This window comes from Lynx canadensis, chromosome F2, assembly GCF_007474595.2.
Source record: "Lynx canadensis isolate LIC74 chromosome F2, mLynCan4.pri.v2, whole genome shotgun sequence".
NCBI lineage: Eukaryota > Metazoa > Chordata > Mammalia > Carnivora > Felidae > Lynx > Lynx canadensis.
Genome location: NC_044320.2, coordinates 15351692 through 15352357, shown reverse-complemented (window position 1 = coordinate 15352357; position 666 = coordinate 15351692).

Here is a 666-nt window from a genome sequence, read left to right as displayed (position 1 = left end):
TGTCTTTGACTCTGTTGTGGACTCTCTGTAGCTTCAGGATCATGTTTCCAAAGGAAAACCAAAGCCGGACTGAAAATGCAGAGGGAAGCCTGATCTGCCTGTTCTGTTAAATAACCGATGCTGGGGAAGTGGCCTCAATCCCTCTGTACTCTACTTTCCTCACGTCCCCAGCCAGTCAGATAAGGTTCTCTTCTGGGCTCTGTGAAAACACGTTCACACAGAACAATCAAGGGCTTTAGACGTTCCATTGTATAACACGAATTAGCCAGGCTGGGATTATGTGAAGAAACGGGGAGTGAAGAAACAAGCACTTGTGATGTCTGGCAGAATGCTGAAAAATCCGAATTTACTGAGGTTTAGTATATTTGGGGAGATCATGGCCATCAGAAAGGTGTCATGGAATTTCAGTAAACCCCCAGATATCACTAAAGTAAACTGCTCCTCAAAGAGCAGTAAAACATGACTTGGAATAGTAAGTAACTACTTCAGATTATAATGATAAGGGCTAAAAGGACTTAAAAAGCTTTTATTAAATTTTTTTTAATGTTTGGAGAGAGGATGAGCAGGGGAGGGGCACAGAGGATCCCAAGCAGGCTCTGCACTGCCAGCACAGAGCCCGATGCGGGGCTCGAACCCACGAACCGTGAGATCGTGACCTGAGCCAAA